Source organism: Motacilla alba, chromosome 1A (genome assembly GCF_015832195.1).
Source record: "Motacilla alba alba isolate MOTALB_02 chromosome 1A, Motacilla_alba_V1.0_pri, whole genome shotgun sequence".
Taxonomy (NCBI): domain Eukaryota; kingdom Metazoa; phylum Chordata; class Aves; order Passeriformes; family Motacillidae; genus Motacilla; species Motacilla alba.
Window position 1 is genome coordinate 64,803,728 of NC_052031.1, and position 26,052 is coordinate 64,829,779.

Consider the following 26,052-nt stretch of genomic DNA (forward strand, 5'->3'; position numbering starts at 1 on the left):
ACCCCCCCGCCTCCTGCCAGGGAACGCCGGCTCGCAGGCTTCGCCCGCACCCCCTGCTTTCCCCTCTCCGGGCAAGCGCAGGGGCACGGCGGCTCGGCAGCAAGGTCATGTGCCATCGGCCCGACGAACAAAAGCCCTTCCCTCGTTATTTATTTATGGATTTGGGGCGTGTTCCCGGTGAGGAGGAGCCTTTGTGCGCGCAGGTTTCACACCCACAGGGGCGCAGCGGCCGCGGCTGGTCCAGAGGCGCCGCGGGACAGCCCGCGGGCTCATTAATAATTGCTCGCCATCTCCATATTGAAATTGCGGAGCAGCGCATGATTAATTAAGGAGGGGAAAAAAGAAAGGGGCGAGTGAGGGAGGCCCGCGCGGACCCGGCCGCGTTAACCCCTTCGCGCCCGCCGCCCGGGAACTCGCCGGGAATATGAATTAATTCTGCTGTTTGCGTGTCGTTAGGCGACCACGTGAGGCCTCTGGCACAGGCTCTCCAGAGCCGACGACTAATGAACAGAATTTCCTGCAATCCGCTCATCAGCTTTTCATTTGGGAAGAAAACCCTACCAAAAAAAAAAAAAATTGCAAATCTCATGCAATGAGGCTAAGAGAGTATTTACAAGGTTATTTATATAAGGAGATATTACAATTAAAATCACACGAAATGTGTAATTTGAACTCATCCGAGTGCTCCAAATAATGAAAATATTTCCCATTGCAATGCTGTGATTAACTCGCACGCGGAATCGCAGCTCCTCAGACAGAAATGGGAGCATTAAATACACTCTATGCAGTAATCAAAATACATAAAAACCATTTTTCAGAGCGCTCCAACTTCAGACGGTTCTGTCTCCCCCGGGGACTCGGTCACTCGGCTCCCCCTGTCACAGGGCCGGGGTTTGTCTCGGGCAGAGCCGGGATTGCCCGAGCGCTCCCGGAGGCGCTCTCCGGGAAGTGAAGCCGCGAAGCGCTCGCACGGCATCCGCCGCTCGGCGGGGCCGCGCCCGGGGCCGAGGGGGCCCTGCCTCGGGGCACCCGCGCGGCGGGGCCGAGCGGGGCGCGGGCGCGCTCACGCACGCACGCGGGGCCCGGGGGCGCGCACACAGACACGCACGCGCGCGGCGGGAACGCGCGGGCCGGAGCCGCGCTCTGGCGGCGCTGCGGCTGCCCCCGCACCCCGGAAACCCCCACAGCCCCAACGCCCCCTTCCCTTCCCTTCCCTTCCCTTCCCTTCCCTTCCCTTCCCTTCCCTTCCCTTCCCTTCCCTTCCCTTCCCTTCCCTTCCCTTCCCTTCCCTTCTCTTCTTAACCCTGTTCCTCTTGTAATCCTTCCCTTGTCTTTATATCCAGTTGCTCCAGAATTTCACCTGTGACTCTTTGGCCATTTATTCCCATTTTATCTTTAATTCCTTTGGTTATTACTTAGCGTCACTTACAGTCTTCTGCAGACGGGCCCTTTATTTGGCAGGGGGGTGTGTGGAATAGATGGACTGTGCACTAAACTAAAGCTCCTTCTTTTGTGAAGCCAAGCACACATTCATTTGACTTAATAACCCCCTTTTTTTTTTTTTTTTCTTTTTTTTCTTCCAGAGTATGAATTCTGGCTGTCACCTGCTGGGTGGCTCCAGCAAGCAGAATTTATCCAGGCACAGATCAGGCCAGGTATGCTCCATCTCCTCAGCATGCTCAGTCTGCAGGATGGTACCAAATTCATCCCAAGCAGCTGAAATCCCACTGGCACTATTCAGCACATCCATCGACATTCTGTCCAATGTCAGGAAAGGACAGGCTGCCAACTGACACAAATTCCTTTACAGAGCCCCACTTTTTAGGACCTGCTAGATAATAATGACTCATATTAGCAATTTTCCCCATCTGCATATTAACAGATGGGTGTTTGTCCAGAGTCCTCCCATTTCCTCTAAAGCCTTTGGTGACTTGGAGAGAGCTGAAACACCAGTGGGCTGATCAGGGATGATAAAGTTTTTGTGTTTTTCTTCCTACTGCTGACATTCTATAAAAGTTTTTACTGGCTGTAATCTGTTGATCCTTGTAATAGGTGAAGCCGCACTGGGCAACTCAATGAAGTCATGCTGTGACTACCACTGTCAGGAACATTTTCATCCCTTCACAGATCAGAATAAAGCATACTCTGCCATGCAATATGAAGAGCAACTTGTTACGCCTGAGGGTTCTGCATTTGAGTTGGCATCCAACAAATAAACAAAGTGCAGACTGAGCAAACCACAGCCCATAAAGACTTAGAAAGGCAAGCCCCAGTTCTTTAGATATGTGTTTGGCTTTAGAGGCTAGAGAATTCTTTGGAGGATATAATCCTCTAGCTACAAAAATACTAATAAATACTCAAGTCAAAGTGAGTAAAATCCTTTCTTTTCTTACAAAGTTTGCTTAGTGTTGTCACAAGAGTAAATATCAAACAATTTGTACGAGCAAATTTGCATATACCAAAATGTTCTTCATTTTCATGTTCTTTACTGCTTTTCTCTGGTTTAAAGCAGCAAGGCATTGTCAGAGCTAATAAAATAAACAGTCAAACTCAAGGATGGAACATAGCAGTAAGACTTGAACTTCTCATTTATATAATAATTTTTAGAACATGTAAAAACATGCTTTTAAAATAAAGGTATACTGAGGGTATTTAAGATAGAAAAGTAAGTAACAATTTTAGAATATTTTTTCTCATTTTTAATCTACATGTTCAATTACAAACTTCCCAGTATTATGAAGCTTGTGGGAATTGGCTAGTGATTCCAAACTCCACATGCTGGTTTAAAATTCTCTCTCTACGGTTTGTAGCTCAAAGGGATATGAGGAAGCAGCATGGTTGTAGATTATTAAATTCTAATGAAAAAAAAAATACTCCCTTAAAATTCTTCACTGCTTTATTAAATGATCCAAAAAATGAGAGGTGGGGCTGGCATAACTGCCAGGTGGAATGATTGCCAGATACCTCCTATTAGAAGACTACATTTTCAGTTGGTTGAAGAGTTTGCCAAACTTCAACTGTTTGGCTGAAAACAGCCCTCACCAGGTGTGTGCCTCGGGGACGACTTGTTTGAAAATCTTCCACCAAACATCTCAGGCCTTTCTGAGAAGGAGCCTATCAAAGACTCTTTGGTCATGCTGCCTAATTAGGGAAAGCTCTTCTTTGAGAAGCTCCTGCTTGCCCCTGTTTGGAGCAGGGGTTGGGATGGGAGTGGCCTGGTAAGGAGTGGAGTTTGCTGCTTCACTCTGGCCAGGCAGCCAAGGTGAGAAAGCCTCAGCTTGTGTACAGTGGCCAGGGGCTTCCTGAGGTTTGACAGAGAAAATCACAAAGCTCTCGCTTTCATAAACCATGCTGCTGGGGAGATGGAGACAAACCTTCTGCCTGACACCAGAGCTCCGTCCTTCTGCCTGGGATGGTGGAACTGTCTACCTGAGCACACGAAACCACCAGCCTCTGCTTTTAATGTCTCTCCCGTGGCATTCAGACAGCCCAGGTCAAGGTGCTTGATTTCAGTATGGAAGAACTAAAACTATTAAACCAGAATACAAGGAAGAGAAGGGAGAAGGGCATCAGTAAAGTGACAGCGACTGGCAGAGCAAGGGAGGCAGGATGGGTGCAGAAGGTGGGAATAGACTCTGTCTGAGCAAGGAAGTTAAAACAATTTGCAAATAGAAACTGGGCATCTTGGCTGGGGAAGCAAATGGGGGCAGGCAGAAAACAGACATTGCTGACAAGGCAGGACATTGTCAGGGGAAAAGAGGGAATCACCAACAACTGTGTTGTTTATGGAAATGCTTGAAATAGAGAATTATCTTCTTATTGCCATCAGATGGCTCAAGTAGCACTGTGGGATGGTTCAGAATATTCCACTCTTCCTGATGACTCATTTGGATCTTAGTAGACTGCTACAGGATAAAATCTCTGTTCGTGCCATTTGCTATTAACCCCCTCACCTAACTTGCAAAAACCTACTTGCTCAAGCATGTGCATGACACACAGACACATGCATACACATGTCAGAGCTATATTGAAACAATGGTTAATCTTGTTCAAAGAGGATTAAAGTGTATAGAATCCAGTAGAGAAAAACGGGAATAAAATCTGCTATGCAGCAAGCAGCATTTCTTGTATACAGCCCTTGTTGTTACGGTACAATTCTCACTTGTGGGCCTTCCATCTTTTCTGCTGGGGCCCAGCTTCAGGAACTGGATGAAACAAAACAATGCCATTATTGGTGGCTACCCTATTTTGTATTCTCCTCACTAAGAAGGTGCAGTTCTATGTCTTATTTACTGGATGCTTCTCAAACTACCCATCAGAGCCTGAACTACAAGGTTTTCCTGTGGCACTATTTACCACTGTGGTCCTTGGACACTTCTCAGAGATCCTCTAATTCATATTCACAGAAATCTCAGGAGCTAAAGGAGAGACACTACCCACATCTTAAGGGTAAGACTTTGGCACAAGCATCCTCTCCATCCTGGAACCCCAAACTCCTGGTAAAGCACCACAGATACTGGCACTGTGTGCTGTAAGCACCTTTCCCCTGAACCCTACTGACAGGGGCAAACCCTTGCCAGAGTTCAAAACCAAGGAGCATATGAGGAGCCAACATTAACTGACTTATAATGGGAGTGTGTTAAAAGCAAAAAGTAAAATATCTGCCCTCGTGGATTTCTGTCAAATAAATGGCCTTTGTTCCACACAAAGCAGAGTTCTGAAGCAAGCACTACCAGGTGGTTAGGGAGCATTTCCCATTATCCCAGCTTAATAAAACTGGTTTTCTCAGTGCTATCGTGCTGGAACACAATATAAAATAAAATCAGTTTTAAAAACTATTTTCTATCCTTTAGGATCTTCTTTTAAAATAAATATTAGGACTGGGGAAGGTTTGTCTTGGGGGTGACTTTATGATGCTTGTATCCCCATTCATCTGTTTAGCCCAGAAATAAATTTTGCACCTTCAAGACAGGTTCTGAGAGCAAACGGGGGAGAGAAGAAGCACACAGTTTGTTTTCAGGAACTGCACTCACTCCTCCACATTCTGCTCCTGGACTGTCTTGTCTGCAGCATGGACAGACAGCAGGACAGGGCTCTCCTTTGCTTTTAGTTAGTTTTTAGCTAGCTGAGGCAGAGAAGTTCCCTGGACTGTGGTTTTTCTTTTTCTTGGACCTGTTCAAACCTGCTCTGGACGGAACACCCAGCAGAGCAGCGGCAGCTCCACCTGTGGCCACCGGGCCGGGCCTGGGCCGTGGCATTTCCAGCACTGGAGAGACTGACCAGAGACTGAGTGAGCTGAGCTACGGCCCACCAAGGGACTTTCTGAGTCTGTAATCTCTTTGGAGCAGCAAGAGGTTTCATTGTTTAATATTGTTCAATTTTTTTTTTTTTTGTGCTGGTGAATGCTTTGCCTGTTAAATAAACAGGTTTTTTCTACTTTTCTCCAAGGAAATATTTTCCCTGAACCACTTGGGGGAGAGGCCGCTTGAATCTGCTTTCTGGAGGAACCCCTTTAGAGGTTTTCTCCCAAATTTGCCCTAAACCAGGACAGACTCAAGTTTTGTCCAGCTGGCAATTCCAGTAATGCTTTGGGAGTGTAATGGGCTGCTGAGCATTGCTGGTTTGTGTCCAAGCAGACACAGGGGGCACTAGCTGAGAGCCACAGCTCCTGTAACTGGGGACAGCTCAGGATCCACACAGGCTCACTTGTGTGTGCTGAACTGAGGGCAAGGACTACCAAGTGACCATCAAAACCACCTGCCAGGCCAAAGTCAGGTTTCCTTTTCCTTTGGCACAAAATGAAGACTGGGAGGCTGCAAGGAATGCACATTCCTTTCACACTGCCCGAGGCAGGAGCATCCAGGTCAGGGCAGCAGGGAAGGCCACAGTGCACTTACTGGCTGTCTGAGTTTGTGGTTATTTTGGATTATTGTTCCACTAACACTTTTTTTCAGTTTCTTCTGAATATTTATCTTTCTTGAGTATTTTCAGTGTTGTGAATGTGCCTAGAGCTGAAAGTCATAACTCAAAGAAACCTGTAATAACATGAATGCTTATGCTAACTTTTACAGGAACCTTCAGACACCCCTGGAAGCAAACCTCTGAATGGGATAAATCCAGAAATCACAGGCAGTATGCCTTCTGCACTTAAATGGGAGAGTATTTAGAAAGAAAATAGTTTTTCAAGGTGAATGAGTTTGGCCAGAACTCACCTCAAAGAGATGGAACCATAAATTCTTTTTTTGCACAGCACAGGAGACCTTGAGCCCCAAAGGGCAGCTGAGCCTTTGGCAGAATAAGCTTCTACATTGCAGCATAAGGATGCCAACAGCAAGGACCTTGCACTAAGTGTGGTCAGATGGCACCTTCCAGGAGGACACATGGTATGTTTTGGTGAAGAGCAAACAGTTGCTGGAATATATGCTAGACACAAATTACTGCAACTCTGATCATATGGGCAAAATGTTGCTGTTTCAAACACTAAGACCAGCATCTTCTCAATGGAGTGGTGGTGGCCTTTTGGGGTGAAATGTTCTTGGCACACTGTTACAACCTGAAATCAGCCTTGCTCAGGGCAAGCTTGACCAAGGCTAACAAAATTATTCCAGGAGAAAAACAGTTAAAGTAGTCCAAACAAAATCTGTAAAGGACTTGAGTATTATTTTGAAGGCATTCTTCTGATATGGAGAAAGGAAAATTCAAGTTCCTCCCTGTAAAGTATTTTTTTTTCACTCTTGCATCAGCTCAGAACTTCTATTTCACCAGAAATATACTTACAAAAATCTGATAAAATCAAATTCTGGAATCCTAAATGACCTATGTGGAAGAAATGACCTAAATCATCTGGAACTGGTGGCTAATGTGTGAGCATTTTCAATGAAAAAACCCCAAAAAAACCCAGAAGAACCTGACCGTGAAAGCAGCTCTTTCATTTTCCTACAGAATGCTGGATTACTTCTGATAAAACTTGCAATTTATAAAAATCTGTTTCTTTGGAGAAGGTACAACTCACCCCCTGTGCTCTCATAATAAAGAAAAAAATGACCCTGGTAAGTGATTTATTGATGAAAAAGTAAGGAAACTACGAGTTGAACTTTCTATGTTCACAATGGACGCTGTTAATCTTGAAAGGTGAAAAGGCAAATGGGAAAAAAGGAGCTTAGGAGATGAGAAGTACTGGAGCTTCCTTCTTAATGTCATTTCCAACACTCAGATGCAGGTAATCCTCTGTATAAAAAGTCATGTTCTTCTTATCTAAATCTTGTAACAGCAATATTCATATCTTCCAGAACAAGATATACACTCTTAGAAAGTAAGGGGTATTGGCTTGGGTACCCAAGTAGAAACATAATGGGAGAAGTGGGATAAACCCTCAGACATTCCTCTTTCAATAGATTAAAAAAGTCAAAGTCAACCACCCCTAAATTTAAACCAACCTATCCAAGTGTTATTTCCTAGCTTTGGTTTCTTTTTGTCACAACATTGTTACTGAAACGTGGATTTTGGTTGATGAATTTACTTGTAGCACAGGACTGCATGACAAGCAATGTTTCTGCATTTTGTCGTGTGTCATTAGTTTCCTCCCCATAAACCATTCAGGCTGTCACTCAAAGATACCTTCCATGTGTTTTTTTAGTCTCAATAGATTAAATTTTGAATTATTTTAAAATAAAGAGTGAAAAATGAGATGGTGTAGTGAAATCTGGGTTCATTCAATTGCACTTTCAAGGGTATCCTGATATTTGAAAAAGTGGCCAAGCACATTCTGCCTGCTTGTTTTGATACAGATACATCTGTCAGGAACTCGTGCACAAGCTTGTATGGGACTCCCAGGATTGTGTGTGTGGTATAAGAAATCTGTATTGGTCTGCTCCCAATCTAAATACACTTGTGACTAAAGCTCTCACAAGCAGATAGAGATCTAGAAAATCAAAGTATGTTTCCAGGAGCTGTAACTTATTGAATTTACATACAAAATCTAACAGGTGATGCAAAAAAAAAGTACATCAAACAGTACTTGAAGTCTACTGTAGTACACTCCTACCATTAGATCTGATTTTATTGAATGACTCATGCCTTACTGGCTTTTCTAGATTTGCTTTTATATTTCTGCCTTGCTATTTTAAGATGCATTATCTTTAATCCAAAAACTGCCATCCTACCTAAACCTATTTAGAATTTTCTATGATTAAATTTCATTGAATGAAGATTAGTGAGAATTATGGCTCTTTCACAGCACAGTCTGAGGGAACACACCAAGCACAGCTTGGCATAACCCAAAAAGTCCTTGCCCACCTTCACATTTTATAACATCAAGATGTGAAGCTATGAAATTGGAAGGATTTTTTTCTTAACTGAGAAAAACCAGTGGGAGACACACTGATTTGTGTTCAGCTTGCTCCTCACAGCAGAAAGCCTTGCAGTTCTCAGCCATTCATGTGTTATTTGTACCACGTGCAGAACACAGGACCTTCCGTAGAGATGGAACCCAGATCTCAGGGTGGGAGGGAGCTCAAACCAGGACATGCTAGAACCACAGACCAGTTCCTCTGGAACTTGACTGCTTTGCAGGAAATTCTCTGATTTGGAGCTACCACAGATGGCTTAAAATCTGTCTGCACATGCAATTAGCAGAAAATGAACAGAAAATTGCCATTATTTGGGAAAGACCAGGGCAATAACTGAAAATAGTTCATTAAAGCGTTTACATCCCATGCTTTCTGTTCACTTCAGATAAAATACCACTCCCCATTTGAAAACTCCTAGAAATTATTTCCTTGGTCATTTAAGGAAGCTGGAGCATACTGTGTGGTTTGAAGTTAACCAAATTCCTGAACTTCGAGGTGGCAGCAGTGGACAGGGACTCTGACTTTGGGCCTGACCATGTTGAGTGCTTAACAAAAACAAGGACTTTGATTCTAATGCCTTTTGAGCAACAGCTCTTTATACAAAATAAGTAAAAATCTTACACATTTGTAATATATAATCTCAAATTTTAGTTGAAGAAATAGCATTTAAAAGTCATTCCTCAGCAGAGCAGTTAACAAGTATTAATTTAAAAAACCAACACTAACTTCATCACCTTATTGATTAACATAAAGGAAACATTTTCCTTCAAAAAATACATATAATAGTAATATAATAATAATAATACATTTAACCTGATTTTTTCCCAAAAGTTCTGAGTTAGTGCATGGTTATTTCTAATGGAAAATCTCAGTATACCTTTTCTGCTATGAAAACATTTCAAAGATAAAATTCTTTAAAAATATATTTTCTTACGTTGCTAATTCCTGATAGTTAAAAAAAAATATCTTACACTCACTGTATTGAGCTCAGCATTTTTTTAAATAGAAAAGTTTAAGATTAAAAAAATCCATGTGTGTGAGGTTTGTTGAATAAAAATATTGGTCAGTTATTCAATTACATCAGAGTACATGGTAAGCAAATCCACATTCCTCTGAAACAACAGCTTCTGGTTGAGGTGTATTTTAGTGGCAAAAGAGTATTAGTTGCACTATGAGTTGTTGATTTATTGAACTGTAGAGGATACAGCCTCAGACACTACCTGAACTGCTTCCCACCTGAACTGTGCAGGGGCTGCTTTGCCCGGATTTCAAAGTAAGTTTAGCTGAATGAGCGTATTTTCAACATTGCAACAGGGTGGAGTCACCTCTCCCCTTGACCAACACTTCATGGGAGCTTTGGTACAAAAAGGCCCAAAGTTATGCATGGGGAAAACAGGCGTGAACAAACATAAAATAAAAAAGCTAAAAAAATTTTCCATGCTCCAGCACCCACCCTAATAAAGGGCACGAGAGAACCTGATGGCATGAGGAGTGTGGGAGTCCCTTGGGAGTTTCAGGTCCCTTCCTCTTTCTCTTCCTCTTCTCTTTCCCCTTCCCTTCCCCCTTTCCCTCTCCCTTTTTCCTTCCCCTTGCTGAGCTCTCGCACCACTCCCTAGGCTGTGTGATTATGATGTTTTCTTTCACCTGAAGTGGTCTCAGTGGCTCAAGCAGCACCTGAGGAAGGGCTCCGTCCCCTCTGCCACCCACCCCAGTGCCAGCAGCAGGAGATGAGAGAGGGGCTGGCCCCAGCTCTACCCAGGAGCCCCCTACCAGAGCAGCCCACACACTCCGAGGACACTGCACAACCACCCGAGGCTCAGCAGGATACCCAGGGCTGCCAAGAGGATACAGGGAAGATCTGTGTCAGTATGTGAATGTCACAGGGCCACAGGTCTGATCTTCTCCCCAGTCACACACTTTACTCTTCTGGACTTGAGAGGATTCAGGATTTGTGCTGGTTTTGGCTGGGGTAGAGTTAAATTTCTTCCCAGCAGCTGGTAGTGGCTGTGTTTTGCATTTGTGCTGGAACAGTGCTGGGGATGTTTTAGTTACTGCTGAACAGGGCATGCACAGAGTCAGGGACTTTTCTGCTCCTCTCCCACCCCACCAGTGCTGGGCCTGAAGTGCACAAGGCCTTAGGAGGATACACATGCAGGAGAGCTGAGCCCAACTGGCCACAGGGACATCCCAGACCATACAGCATCACTCCAGTATACAAAGCAGCGGGGAGGAGGAGAAAGCAGGGGATAATTGGAATGATGGTGTTTGTCTTCCTAAGTCACTGTGACCTGTGATGGAGCCCAGTTTTCCTGGGATGGCTGAGAACTTGCCTGTCCAAGGGAAATGGGGAATGAATCCCAGGTTTTACTTTGCTTGTGCACACACTTTTGCTTTCTCTATTAAACTCTGTTCATCTCACCCCCTGATTTTTCTCACTTTTTTTCCCAATTCTCTCCTGTGTCCCACGAGCGTGAGGGAGCGAGTGGCTGTGTAGGGCTGAGTTTCTATCTGGGGTTAAACCATGACAGAGTTTCTCACACAGTGCAACCCTTGTTCAACTGCAGAGGGAAAGGCTACTAAAATGACAAAGCAGAATCCATATGAAGCAAACTACAGAAGAAGCTTCCCCACCCTTCTCTTTCCAGATTTCAGAGGAGGTCCTTTGCTGGGCTGGTCTGAACACTGGTAATTCAAGGAGGGTCAGGCTGTTTCACATCACCCTGGGACCTGGGCTGTGCAGGGACAAGGCTGGAGGCAAACACCCCTCTGAGGACAGGTCTGATACAGTCTGGTTACCTTGCTGGAGGGAAGACAGTGTCTGGGCTTGAGCTGTCATTCACTTTAACCATCTGGTATGGAAAAGCAGAGCATGTGGCTCAGGACTGCAAGCTCATACTTGTTTCTAAGTCATCACTGGCCAATAGCTATTCCAAGCTCCGTGGTGAATATCTGAGTACTTACACAGACATTGTGAAAAAGAAAGGAACTTTTTAAATGGAAAAATGGCTGTGTGTATCAACTGTGAGGCAAACATCTTCCACTTCAACAAAAACCTGGCCAAGGCAGTGGTCAAGGTATGAAAGATTGCAAAGTACAGTGTATTATTTTCAACTTCTAGTCACTTTTTTTTTTTTTTTGGGATGGGTTTAGTTGTTGTTAGTTATCTGTTACCTACTCTCCAGAATTTACTACTGATACTCATTAGTGTTACAGAAGTACTTGAGATCCCTTCTGAATTTTAGGGCACTGCTGTGGTACTGAGCACTTTGGAAAATGTACAGGGTTAATACAGATATTAACAAGGTGAAATACAATACAGGGCAAGGCTGGGAGCAAGAGCAGTGGTTTGGGAGATGTGTTGAATCCTTGGGGAAGAAGGAGAGGCTAAGAAATAAATTAAAATGCTGCCTTTAAAACAAGCTTAGTAACACAGTGTGAAACTAAAGTAGTATCTGTGACTTCAGAGGTCCCTTTAATTCAGGAGGTGTGTGATTTAGTGTTACCTGTTGTTATTTCAATCTTAAGGTATCCAACTATTGGCAAATATAAATAAACATGGGGAAGGAGAACAAAGCTACAACAACCATGCAGCTAATCAAAGAGTGGTCCCTGAGAATAAAAAGATTTTCTTTCTAAAATATAAGTCAAAACTAATCATAAGACCATGATGTGTGGTACTTTCACCACAGCTGGGCAAATAATGTCCTTTTATGTTGATTGTGTGAGGCTGATATTTAGAGCCACCACCGTAACAGTTGCATTTGCTTGGGATGATCAGGAACAATTAAAATGTTTCATTTGAAAAAAAACTCATGCAACTCTTTATTTATTATTTAGCTAATGGGAGGGGCTCTCATCGATAAATGTTCATCTATTATTTAGAAGGGAAAAGGCAGTACCGTGTTTTGTTTCATATATCAGATGATTTTCTTATCTGCAAGGGCTTAATGTAACAGTTTATAAATGGACAAAAATAGCTTTTGAAAGGTACTGCAGTATTTTCCAAATGACAGAATGTCTCTGAAAAAAACACATTATGCCTCAAACATCTCCTCCCCAAAATACAAGACTGTAAATAAATAGCATTATTTCACACAAGGAAGTTATTATGTTAAACCTGCAAAGATCTCCATTTTCTGCCTATAAACATGATATATTGAAGGTCTGTCCTGGAGCTTTCCCCACCTGCTAGGGCCCATGAAAGCCCTTGAGGCCTTGGCCAGAGTATCCTCAGCCAGAAGGATTAGACTGTCAGTGTAGAATGCCCTACACTGATTATAATGTGATATGATGCTCTGGAAAAGTCTGATTTTCCCTTAAACCACCTGGATACTAACTAAGCTTTCCCCAACCTCACTTTTTTGTCAGCTTAGGCTCACTCTTCTTGCTCTCTGATGCACTCAAAACTATGGAACTAAAGTCAGTTTTCATGCAGGTCATTCTGTCTGTGTCCTGCCACCCATTACCTTATCATGTGTTATGTCTTTCTGAGGTTGCAACTTACTTACAGCATTCATTTGCACAATTCTACATCAGAAGAGTTCCTGCTGAGATGCCCTGAACTCCACAGAACAGAGCTCCCCAAGCCTCTGGTTCCTTTAACTTCTTTGGAGGCTGAACCAAGGGTGATGCCTCTATAGCTGAGCCATTCCAAACTCCTTTTCCACCTGCCCCCTGCTAAGCAGGACTCACATGTACTGAAGGGTGGTGGCCTTCAGCATGCCCAATTCACATGGAATTTTTGCAGAGCAGCCTGCTAGTGACAGATCCATCAAGCATTGCTTTTGAAGAGCAGCTCCCAGTCTTCCCTGCCAACTACTAGTTGGAAGGCAGAAATAAGCCAAGACATAGAAGTTTTAAGGCACATCAGGAGGCTAAAAGCACAGTGCATATTTGTAACTTCTCATTCAGGCTGTAGATTCACCAAATTTGAAGTGCCACAGGATGTTCATTGTGTGTATTGTCTATAAAATTACATTACTAAAGCATCTTCTGCTTTCAGAAGGCTGCAAAGGCCTGTACACACCATCAGCAGAGGACAGCACACGTTTTTTATGCATCCATAAAGTTTTCCAATACACTTGCTGGTGGACTTGCTTTAACTCCATTATTATATCCATTATTATATCCAAAGACAGTAGCCAGCAGCTATTCAGAAGTGCTCAGAAAATGTGTTAGCAGTTAGCAAGTCAATTCATTTTTCTGTTTTAAAATTCTTTCAAGAACTAATAAACTACAATAACAATAGAACCTTTGGCAGTCTTACTCAGACCAATGTTTGGACACCTGACATGCTCCAGTGAAGTGTGACAGCATCTGTCACCAGCCCATGTCACACAGTTACACAGCATCTCCCTGCAGCTGTGAATTACTTGGATGAACAAACTTTCTGTAAAGGCAGGTGGAGAACTTTCCTGCAGGAATGGGAGCACACAGTCTCCACTGCTTTTCCCTGCCAATAGCAGAACTCCAGGTGTGCAGCAGGCCCTCACTCACTGCCAGTGGGAATCATACCTGTGAAATAATCTTCCAGATACTTAAACCCACAGGACATTTAACTACAAAACACGGATGGCATAACCAGATTTATGAGTCCCCTTGAGTTATGCAATGCTGACAGAAATGCTGATACAACCTACTTTAATCTCAACGTTTTAACACCAGCTACTTTGTGTACCAAAGGTTTTGCTGTACAAAGATCAGAGTGCTAATAAGTGTTAAACTCCCTAAAAATATTTTACTTGTTTCTTATGCAATGGAATGCTACAATTTTCCAAAGTCTGGTATCTCAACGCTTTTATAGACTCAAGTGAGTGCCACCTGAGGAATAAAACTGTTGATATTCTGCCAAATTACCTGATCCTCAAACTCTGCCATATCTTCTGGACTGAATACTGCAACTACTGTAATTCTTTACTTAGAAAAAAAAACCAAAACTTATTTGTGGTAGATAATACTTTTCTGTTAGATTCCTGCCCTTCTGAGGAAACAGAAAATTTTGCAGGTTAGAGAACATAATGAAAGAGCTAGATTGATGCAAAAAATGCATGATAAGCAATTTCCCTAGCTGATATCACCATGCTGCTAAACAGGATAGCAACAATAAGTCCATAGCATGTACACAGCACCAATATGTACACCTGGAAGCTTATATAAAGAAAGCATGTCCATCAGAAAAAAGCCAACTACTGTTGGTTCTTGGTTTTTTTTCATTTTTGCATTGTTTAGATGTACCTACTTTTAGGTGAAGCATTATAAAATGCATTTCAGAGCAAATTATTCACCTGTATTTCTTGCATAACTTAAAATTTTCTAGCAGCAGATGCACACAGAGAAAGACAGAGTGGCTGCAGTACCAGAGTCACCACCATGAAAAGTAATTAAAATTCAGTATTAATCTGTCATGGCAATTATTCTTTGAGTGACCCCTCCACACTATAAGAAGTGCCTAGCTAGAGCTTTCCCTCAGAGCAGCAGCACTCTGACCTCACCAAGGGAAGAGAACACTCCCCACGAGACATGCCAGAAGGAGCCCCAGCCAAGCATGGCATCCCCCCCTTCAGACACCCAAAATTTACACAGAGTGGTCAGACCTGGCCACATTCCAGGCTAACATTCTCTGCAAAGTAAAAATCCTTGGGTTATGTCAAAAACCCCAGAGGGACTATATACAACACCTAACTCAGTTGCATGTCGGGCAAATACAAGTCCAGTAAACGCAACAAGTGCAAATCTCTCCTCTAAGGAAAAACAATTTACATGAAATGTATATGGCTGGAAATCCCCTCATTGCCTTTCCCACATATTTCTATGCCACATTTTATTTACTCATTCTCAGCCTGTGGTTGCACCGTCTCACAGGTCACCTCTAAGTGTCAAAGCTGGTGCTAATGTGGTGACAGCAGGAAGGGCATGGAGGGGTCAGGCTGATCTAGATCTTGATACAAGGAAAGAAACAATTTTTCTCCCGTGTCTCACCAGTTTCCTACCCTGGGTTCATCTCCAGGCCCCCATATGCCATTGCACTCTTCCAGCTTCCACTCCAGTGGCTTTCAGCTCCTGCACACAATCCAGCTGTGAGTGCCACAGAACAGTGCACTGGGACAGGAGAACCATGGTCACAATAAAACCCACTTCTGTTTAGGTTTGGTATTGTTAAGTGCACAAAACATCCTGTTCTTACAGGGGGCAATCGGTGTGAAATACAGGTCAATAACAATATTGGCAAGGGAGATACTTCTTATGTGGGACAGGCTCTTGTGCTCCTTTCCACTACCTCTGGCAGGGCCAAGAAATTCAAAATGCCCTTTGTCAGGTGCAGCTGCTCTGTGTGTGCCTTTGACTTGAGCTTCAGCGAAGGGACAAACAAATGGAGCAATCAAAAGGAGACTGTCCTCCACCCCAATTCCTCAAAGAACCCTTGCTCAAAGAACTACTTGTGTTCACACTAGAAATATCCTTAAACTCCTGTAGGTAGCAGAAATGAAAAAGGATCAAACAGTGCCATGATTTCTGCATTAATATAATTACATTAATTTCAAATAGTGTTGTGTAAAGTAACCCCTCTGCTTAGAGGCCACATTTCATTGTGCAGTTAGTCTACATGGATGTGCACCAAGCAGTGAAGTACTACCCAAAATTCTACTGAAGTTTAGGTTTTAGATTGCTAAATGCTTTCTAAAGAGTAACTATTTTTAACTTAATTGGTTATGTTCTTAAAAACTTTAATTGCAAAAACTATAATCAGCCTCTACTTTTCTGAGAATCTGAATTCAATGAGAGCAACTGTTCAGAAGTATTTCCTATTTTAATGGATCAATGAAAAAGTACTGGGATAAAACAACAGCACGGGGTAAGATGAGGAGTAAAGCTATGCTTAGTGGGACAGTACATCTCTGTGCTGAGGCCCACAGGACAGAAAGCATAGCCAGAACTTTTCATAATGAAAAATGGTCACCATCATAAGGGGATTCTTCATTACAATCAGGCACGTTCTTGGTTTTTCCAACACCATTTTCTCAGTATGATTGAAGAAGATTACCTATTTGTGTCCTGAAGCAGGGGATGGAATGGGGTGCATTAAAGGCAGTAAGAGCAAAACTTTTTTTCTGATCTTTTAAAGATTTGCCAGGAGGAAAATATGGGTCCTTTGCAGGGATCCAAGTTCTGTTTGCTAACTGAATCAGTCTTTTCAGTTTCCCACTATGCCTTAGTCAGAGCAAGAGGTGAACAGAGATGAGGCTTCCCAAAAGTTCTTCTGTCCATGAACTGACACTGATAGTCTCCGATTCCCTCCTCTACCCTCCATCCCAGAACACTCCTGGCAGTGACCAGCCTTTGCAAACTCTAGCTCCCGGTCACTGTTTGGTTTCGGACTTCAGCTGGGAGGCAAGGCAAGGAACACAGCATAAAAAGGCAATCCTGGGATCAGCCAACATCCATGTCAGCGAGCTGCCACTGCCACATCCACACAGGCAGACACTGACAGGCTGTCACGGCTCCTGGGACATGGAGGAGGAGGGAGGACAAGCTGCCTTGGGATAAGGGCCTCTCCTGGCACAGGGATCACCTCCTCAGTGGGCTGTTGGCATTATCAGAGCATGTAAATACTTGTAAATCCCTGGATTTTCTGGATGTCTACAAATTGCATAATAACACAATGAGGAAAAGGGCCATTTGTTCTAATACTGAAATATCCCATGGATCTTACCTCTTCAGAGTTTATTGCTGGGGTCTGAACACAGCCATCAGCCCTGAGGCAGACCTAGCAGGTGCTGAAAAACACAAGGGGAGAGATTCACTGATCATAAGATCAGTGTTGGGAAAAAAAAACAACAAAAAACCCACAAACAAAAAACCCCACAAAAAACAAAAAACCCCACCCAAACCCAAACAAACAAACAAACAAACAAAACCCCCACAAAAAACCCAAACAAAACAAAACAAAAAAACCAAAGAGAACAAGTAGAGGAAAACTAAAGCACCAGGTAAGAAAATCCTACGTCCTTTTCCCACCTTAAAATAAAGCAATTCTCCAAGGCTGATTTATTATTTTTTCTCTCTAGAAAACTGCAAACTCTAAACAACCTTATCCACAGGGTCTCTCACACTGCACACCTAATGAAAGGATTTGTCATCATCCAAAAATACTGTGATACGTCAGTGTTCTGCTTGCTCCTTTTCTGTGGCACTGAAATCTCAATATGCAATTTCTGTATTTTCCCTCCACTATTCAAAACCAATTCCACAAAACCCAACCAAACTAAACCAAACCCAAAAATCCACCAATCGATCATGGCTGCAACTGCCAAAAATCCACTGCAGTCCAGCACACCCAAGGGCATCCAAGCTGTGCCTGCAACTTTGGCTTTCACTTAGGAGTGATCCAAGGGGTTTAGGAACTGGTGGAAACCACACCAATAAATGCACAAAGTAATGTAACAGCTGCGTTTCCGACATTAGCGTTTATATAAATACAGCATCTTTCACACTAGGTCAGAAAACAGTGTGTATTTTTATAAAAATAAATCTGTTTTCTACAGCAAGCAAACCATTAGAGACTCTTCAGTTTGTGTGCTTCTCACCTCCTTAAAATTCCGGAAACAACGGAAGAGCACATGCGGATGTATACACACACACACACACACACACACACACGTGTCAATTAGAAGAAAAATGCCAAGAAATGATTAATGTGGTATATCTGATACACTATGAAAGAATTACTCACTTTAAAGAATAAAAAAATTGCCAAAAAGAAAGCTGTTTTGAGTGCATCCTATACCATAACACTCAGCAGGTTTGAAAGAAAAAAGATAAGAGAAATTTTTATTGTTCTAAAATAAGAATACAGTTACATGTTAACAATGTAGCTGAGATGCTTTGTTGCTCTTTATCTTTTTTCAGAGCTAGCTACCAAGAAATTTCAATAGGCTACATCACATCCATGATTATGCAGATACTTAAAATCCTAGAAAGGGACTTATCGAATTACCCTTTGATTACACGGAATGTTTTACAGTCAGATCCCTACTCACCTGCATCCAGAACTTAATGCTAAAGGAAATAATTTGTGAATGAAAGAGCTATTTTGTCACATGCAAAGTGCTTTATGCCTTGCAAATTGTTGGGAAAAAAATAGGTGAATCCTCCACCCCCCAACCCTGTTGTAACTCTAAGATGATTGAATACAGGTGCTAAAACCATACTATTTTTGTATCCAAGAGTCATAACTGAGGTGCTTGTAAGTATGAAGCACATTAGGAAGTTAGAAAAAAATATTTGATTCAGATAGAAGGCTGCAGCTAAAAACTTGGAAATTGCATTTCTCTGCATCTTTGTCTGTACCCAAACCTTAGCAGTGCCTGGAGGTGGTGGGATTCAGCCAGTGGTTTCACTGGGTGGATGGTCCTCACCCAATCACTGTATTAAATATTTATTTATCCATTTTGAAGCTAAGATTCACATTAGATTTCAGAGCATGACTACATTTGCAGTCAGGTTATCATTGCTCCTTTACTAGATACTAAAGCCACGGAGCAGTATGTCTCTAATTGTGGAAAACATTCTTAATAAATCAATCACGGTTGCATTTTAAAAATTATTTTACAAGTGATAAAATATTTTGCTTAATAAAATAGTCAAAACTGACTGAATTATTTATTTAGTAAAACACGCCAAACTGTTTTTTTAGAAGTCAAAAAACCCTCCAACCAAATGATGACGTGTTCTTCTCAGACTAATTTCCAGCGATGGACAATTTTATGCTTCTTGCACCACATTAGTAGTTGTGTAAGCTGAAAAAAGAAGGTTCTTAAACAACTATTTTTTTGATGCTTACCAGTATTCTAACTGTGGAGTGTTTTTCAATTACTCCAGCTTATCTTCCCCTCAATACTTTATGTCATTTTAAAAAAATGTTTCTTTTAGGAGCTGCTTTTCCCCCAAAAGTTTTAATATTTTGTAAACATTTCCATGTAAAACACGCTTTTGCTCTCTGCATGTGGCCTACCCAAGATGGCATTCAAAATAACGTTCCCAACTGGATTTCCAAGGGTCAGATGCAACTTGGCAAGGCAGAGACAATGAGCTGATTATACCTTTGCATTTGGTTTGGGGCGATTGTTTGCAGCCAGTGCAGCTGAAGAGTTAAAGCCATGCGCTGAATTTAAATCTATAAACATGAACGATAGTGCCAACTTGGCAGCGGATCCTGCATTCAAAAGGAACGGGGCTCCCTGGCTGCCCCATGGAGGCAGCAGGAGGAGGGGGAGCCGCTGCCTCCCCAGGCTGCACATGCGATGCCCCCAAACAGCCCCTACTTTGCAGAAAGACTCTTTACAACACAACAAGAAAGGTCACAGTTTGCATTTCAATGAGCATATTAAAAGGAGATCTGGCATTATTTTATTCCTTCATAAGAAAATTCTCAGATCTCAAGCTACAGCTATAAAGATAAGTGGTTTTTGTAACTGAGTTAAAATCAGTCCAGCTCAAGCGGGGCTTACGGGTTTCAGGGTAATGGGCTACAGTGAGGCAGCCTGGAAATGAGATGTCAGCTCCCAGCAAAACTGCAATAGTATCCTGCACAATGCGTTCAGACACACCATTTAAAATTCAAAATGCAGCTTGGAAGGAATCGAATTACAGAGGATAAATCTATATTTCATTTCAAGAACTGCAAAAGGCCATACCTTCTCTGAAACTAGAGGATGAAAAACAAAGCTAAGGAGATGCTTTCTTTGGGAAAGACAGTCTTTAGTACGTATTTTAAGCTTTGATTGCAAGCTCTCAAAAGATCAGGCTGTTGGTGATATACCAAAGTTTTCAGGAGGTATCTTCATGAGTGTACATTAAAGCTATATGAATGGTTTTCAATTTTCTGAATCCTAAAAGATGCCAACTCTTTGTCAGTCTGTACAAAAACGAAGGTCTCCACACCATCTCTGCATCTAACTAAGCAGGAAACATTTCAGGATGTAGCCCAAACATACCTAAATAAAAACAGGAAGGAAAAAGAGCACCCAAACCCAAACCAGAAGGGAGATTAAGCTAATGCAATGTTTTCTGTTAAAGGACAAATGTCATCTTTTATTCAGCTGGGCTCTTTTTCACAGAACAGAAAAAGCCGGCAGCACCCCAGTGCAGTGGTGAGCAGTGCCCTCTCACTGCCTCCAGACGCACGGACATTTGATTTGCTGCTGATTAGCGCGGGCAAAATAGGGGGGGAAAGCTGGCATCAAGTCACATCCTCCATCTTAGTCCCAGCTGGTACCAAGCTCTGAAGAAACAAAGCGACTTCAGACAGTGCAATCATATATTCATGACCAAGAAGAAATATAAAAACCAGCACGTTTGAATTCCTGACAACCATAGAAGAATAGTGCATTGGCATGTTGAATTTTTCCAGCCAGCCTTTGCTGACCTATAAACCTTTGTGACTGGAACAAATGCAAATAGAGCTGACTTGCCTCCCAAACTACTGAAGGGTATTCAAGCCGAGTTGTGTCTAACAGGCTAACAATAACCCACTGTCCCACCCATGCAAAACACACAGTCTGGGAAAAACAGCTTTAGAAAAGCACTTGACGGAGACATAAAGTGCAGACTATGGCAGAAAAAAAAAAGCACCATCTTTCTTTTTTTATACTTCACCTAAAATTCCACAATATAAAGTAATTTGGAATAAAATTATCTAACTATTAAAACAAGAACACACAGTTTTAAAAACAGGCTGGAAATTAGCCGCTGAAAAAATCAGGGACTGCACTGTCTGAAGTCCCATCGGCTTCAGCCACGAAATTTCATGACCTAAAAGCAAACTTACAGTAAATTACAAACCTAAAAAATGATTGTATGCTTGTAGCAGTGGGGAACAAAGCAACACAGACCCCCTTATGTATCTGAAGGAGATCTCTTTATTGTAAAAATCGGCCCCTTTTCATGCCTTTAATTTCAACCTGACATAACTGAAACCAAACCGAGACTTAACAGACCTTAACAGAAAGAAGGCACCCATTGGCTGGCTCAGCTGCCACGCTGCACGCCACACGTCCTCCCAGCCAATCAGCTTCCTGCTCATACACTGCCCACGCATTCCCCCAGCCAATCAGCTTCCTGCTCCTACACTGTCCACGCATTTCTCCAGCCAATCAGCTTCCTGCTCATCACTGTCCATGCATTCCTCCAGCCAATCACAATCTCACTTCCAGCCGACTCTCTCCTCACTCACAATGGCCTCTCACCCCTCGACCGAGTCCCAGCCCTGCAGCCTGCAGCTGTGCCGTTCCCATGGGACCCTCTCGAGAGCCAAAGCCTTGACCACTCTAATCATTGTGACCCCATATGCTAACCAACTGCCTGCTAGCACTGAACTACACTACACTCCAGGAAAAGTGTGTCCAGAGTAAAAGGTCTGCTTGACCACAAAAATTCCGGGATATTTAAGTGATCTACTTAATAGGAACACTATTCCTGCATTTTTACTCAGTGAAGGGAGATAACTGAAGGTAGCGAGTACTCCAGCTTCCGTGCAGGCCCAAAAGAAAACTTCAGTCGGGGAAGATCCAACGCTCCAAGACACAGTAACCCAACAAAACCTTTTCCAATCAGAGAAAGGAAGCAAGGCACCACTGCAGGGCATTTACTCAGTGAAACAAATAACTTCTCTTCATGAGGGAGCTAAAACAGGAAAGTGGGTGGCTCTTTTCCAAAGTATTTGCATGCCCTCGCTTTCCTTGTATTTGACTGAGTACAGGTCTGTGACTGAATGGGACCAAGCAGCCTTCCCTTGGTCCACCTTCACCAGAGGCCAGTTAAAGCAGCCTAAGCCCCTGTGCAGATGGAGAGGGCTGAACAAGAGCACGGGAATGCCGTGGGAATATGGTGCTACCTCAGTGCTCCAGCTGTGCTAGGCAGAGCCACTAGGGATGGAGTCTGGCCCCAGACTTCCACCTGAGCACTTTCACCTTATCAGATAAATTTGTGTGTCTAATTTATCCTCCCTTAATTCAGGTATTCATCCATCTAATTCCCTGAAGCTGTGGATGGAAGCAATGAAGAAAAAGGGGCACCTCATGATGAGCACTCAGATCACCAGCTCACTGCCGGAAGCCTGGGCTGAGCAAACTCCTGGTCTGGAACGGAGATTTAGTCCCCAGATCTCACCCTCCTAAAGCAGAAAGGATCCAGCTCAGAGCATCAGCCCTACGAGCAGATGCCATTAGTCTTTTTGCATTCAGCAAACTACTTGCGTGTCTAAAATTGATTGTGTGCAAATGCTTGGATTCTGAGCATGACAGATACATTTTTGAAACTTTTTCAACATCTGGCTTTTAAGAACAGGGTTAAGGAAAGCTGAGAAGATTTGTCTCAAGTTTCCATTAAAGTGCGTATGACATACAACCATTTCATAAACATTCCTCCATTCCCTCATGAAAAAAAAAAAAGCAGAGACAACTGGCAGCCAGAATAGCTTAAAAGATACCACAAAAAGAGAAGCTCACATTTCTATCACCTGGGAGAAAAAGGTAAGGCAGAACCCTTGTAAGAGGCTACTGAATTTGCACAGGAAGAGGGAAGTCTCTTCTGGACCAAATGTCAATGTACGTGCACACTGGAAGGTTTAAAGCAGACTCTGGCTGCATGTGGAATCACTTCAGAATCACTGACTTACATGCAGGGACAGATGCAAAAGATATTCAAAATAAATAACATATCCATGGGGAATTCCCAGCAATGAACTTAAAAACCTGCCATTTTGGCATGTTCCTTATGAAAGGAGTTCCGTATCCCCAACTGTCTTGGACATCCAGGAGATTTGGGCTTGCAGCAGCCCACAGGGTTTTTAGGCTGGAATTCATCCCATGAGTAGCAGCTGCCTCTGTAAGGAACCAAGTGTGACTTGCCTTCTGAGCTGCTGCTGCGGCCAGAAGAACAAGAAACGACGATAGGAATTGTCTTCTGAGGTGACAGAAGGCATTCTCCACCTCTAGAGCCATTACAAGAGGATCCTTGATGTCCTTGATGACCACAAAAGATGTAACATGCAGAGGCTGAAGCTTTCAATCCATAGGGTTTCATTATAAAGCAAAAACACATTCCAAAAATAAATTAAATTCTGCCATGTTGAAATTGAAAATGGTGAAACGAAAGCAGGTATTTCATTGAAACTCACTGACGGTTGTCTCTTCCTTGCATTTCTGTGTAAATTTTGTATCCCCTAATTGTAATTTGTTTTTAAAATACTTTTCAGTGGCATTGGTATTGATCCTAATGTGTCTGGATTTGCAGCATTTATAGGCATTATGCAGCTAAAGCCTGGAGAAAGACAACTAGGAGAATATGAAAGGCACGCTCCTCCTTTGGCTTTTTTCAATCCACGTTTGCTAAAGGTGTTAGTGTGGCAGAGTGTCAGCAATACTCTGCCATGTGATGAAATCAAGGATGAAGAATGAATCAAATTACCATTATTCTAGCTTAGAAACAACTAACAGATAGTTCTGCAAGAACATAAAGATGTGGAAAAAGTCTCTTTTACATTTAATGTGATACAGCAAATTTATTCTGAGGATTAAAAGGAGTTTACCTCTGAAGTGTACGTTAAAATGCACAGCTTTTATCGACTTGCTACAATGTGAAAAACAACTATGCTTTTTCTTTTTTTTAAAATATTTTCCTGCTGCAGTTCCAAGAACCTGAAGGGTCACATGAGTTTCAAAAGCATTAACTTATCTAAAACTTTCATCTTATCCTTGCTAACTTTTGAAATATGGAAGCAGGCAAAGCACAGTTGAAAGGTGAGCTCCCAGCTGTGGCCCTGCTCCGGTACAGGGCTGCAGGATGTCTCACACATTTGTTAGAAGCCTCTCGGAAATGCACAGGCTCTGTTTACTCAAACCAATCAAACCTGACACAGAAAAGCCTGCCTCAGTCTCTCCTGGGTCAGGGCACTGCTCCATGCACCTCCTGGCTCTCAGTTCACATCACCTCCTCCATATACTCATTCACAGGACTGTTTGCTGTGGGGTGGGACACATTTTCCCAAAGGTCTGCTCCACTGGACAGCTCCATGACTGATTACAAGTAAAGCTAATAAAGCAGTGGTAGACACCACAGTTCCCTTCATTGTGTTTTTTTGTCTCCTTGTTTTTTTTTGAAAGCACTGAAAATTCTTATTAATGCCAAAAACAGACATGACAAAGCCATTTAGTCTTTCATGACCGGTGACAAAGCCAACCTGTGGACCCACAGGGGATACTATGAACACCCAGCCAGAAGAGCTTGGATTTACATGACACTTCACATATGTGTCATGTCTTACAGGAAGCTGAACAGTGGGGGAAAAAAAGGCCTTCGCAGCATTTTCTTTTGAAACAGGAGAATTTCTCAGTGATCCCTTCTGCCCTTCTCCAAGAAGAATACCTGAGTAGGTGTTTTGGTCAACTGAACTTTAAATTCAGACTAAATGGCCTTTTCAGTCCAAGGGTCTCTTGATTAAATTTCTTCACATGAGATCAGGAAATCATCAACAGTGGAGATTAGATGTACTACAAAAAGGTACTAATCAGAATGCTTTGAGTGCTATGAAAACATCAGCAAGCTAGGAAGGCCGCGGATGAGACAAATGCAAACCCAGCACTAGCAGAAGGACACACACAGGAAGCTTTACACATACTGTAAGCTCAAGAATGAGCTCAGAAAACCACCTTTTAGGTCCACTGTCCTGAAATTCTTGGCCAGCGCTTTTCTGTTCCTAGCAGGCTGTTGCTTTTTTTGAATCCCAAAGGCAGCACAGATTTTCCACCCATCGCAGTATGAAGATGGCCCAGGGTTTCCTTCTGCCACTCCCTACGGCAGCATTCTCAAGGGTGAAACTGGGCCCATACATCTTTATGCGCCTTTTAGAATTTTCTGTGCTGTGGATTTGGAAGTCTCCTTTCTTTACAAAGAAAATTATCTCTGGTAGACAGTTTCAGCATGTCTGATTAGTAAATGTGAGAAATCATCCCTGTTCCTGCGTTCCTGTGAGCTGGCAAATTTTCTCATTCACTCACTGTTCAGCTTTAGTTTAACTCATCCCTATTTGAACACAAGAGACTTATCCCACTGTTGGGGGTTAGGATTTTTCCTTTCTTTCTCTCATGGAATTTTGTCTCATCTGCTGCTTAGAAACACTAATGATTGTACGGTACTTAAGCGAGACACAGGAATTGGCCAAAGTGGGGGAAGGTGCAGCTGGCTACTCTCTTACCTGGGGGCTTTTCTCTTGAGAAGGGCAAAGTTACTGTGAGATTTTAGCCTGGGGGTAAGGGGCTGGGCTGAGCTGAGCTGGACTGGGCTGAGCTGGGCTGGGCTCCTCTCACTCTCTTGCTGTCTGCATCAGGGGAGAAAGGTTGAGCTCTTGGTTACTGTGGGAGAATTCACTGCCACCAGCAGAGCCCAGCCCTGTACTGCTTCTTCCTTACTGTGGGTGAGCCTTTGCTCGTAAGAGCGGCCACTGCACTGGGACCTTACCTCACTAGGAAGGACCCTCACCATCTACTCGGGTGCCTCAGGGGAAAACCCGGGACCCCGAGCCCCTGTGAGGGAGCCTCTCCCGGCCGTGTTTGAGAGCCCGGCTGCCGCTGCCCAGCCCCGCCGCTTCCCTGCCACTGCTCCGGGTTCTTCACTACACTGTGACCCCACACCCCCTGCCTGCCAGGAC

General features: G+C 43.1%; 1 long non-coding RNA gene across 14 annotated transcripts in view; it reads right to left on the reverse strand.

Moving 5' to 3' along the window:
• LOC119707810 overlaps positions 1-26,052 on the reverse strand; it is a 242,900-nt gene that overhangs the window by 117,183 nt on the left and 99,665 nt on the right. For 13 of the 14 annotated variants that reach the window (XR_005258880.1, XR_005258881.1, XR_005258887.1 and 10 more), the window contains one exon: positions 17,059-17,122. This is a non-coding gene — a long non-coding RNA (uncharacterized LOC119707810). Of the gene's footprint in view, positions 1-2; positions 1,020-17,058; positions 17,123-26,052 lie in introns of those variants that run through there. The other variant, XR_005258873.1, reaches the window with a different exon arrangement.